Consider the following 319-nt stretch of genomic DNA (forward strand, 5'->3'; position numbering starts at 1 on the left):
TTTCCATCGACACGTTATCAGTACAATCGTTTTCGTACCCTCTTCAATAAAGATCATAGAGATATAGTGAAGGAAATGAGCTAAAACTCCACTACTTTGAGGAGGGTCGATAATGCGTGAGTTCGGGGGATCGATTAAAGCTAATCTCTCTTCAGACGACGATGCTATAGTCATTTTCGTATAAGCATCTGCGGGGAGTTTCATCTCAAATTTCGTTGTTTCCCTTTTCATTGGTTCATTAAATAGGTTTCCTTTTATTGTTCTCAGATAGAATGACAAAACACTACAGTACTGATAAAACATCAGAGAAAAACACACC

The 319-nt window shown here is 37.9% G+C and overlaps 1 protein-coding gene across 1 annotated transcript in view; it reads left to right on the forward strand.

The window, feature by feature from the left end:
- LOC119581722 (spondin-1-like) overlaps positions 1-319 on the forward strand; it is a gene marked incomplete at its 5' end in the record, with an annotated part of 49,715 nt that overhangs the window by 25,795 nt on the left and 23,601 nt on the right.

Source organism: Penaeus monodon, chromosome 15, assembly GCF_015228065.2.
Source record: "Penaeus monodon isolate SGIC_2016 chromosome 15, NSTDA_Pmon_1, whole genome shotgun sequence".
Lineage (NCBI taxonomy): Eukaryota > Metazoa > Arthropoda > Malacostraca > Decapoda > Penaeidae > Penaeus > Penaeus monodon.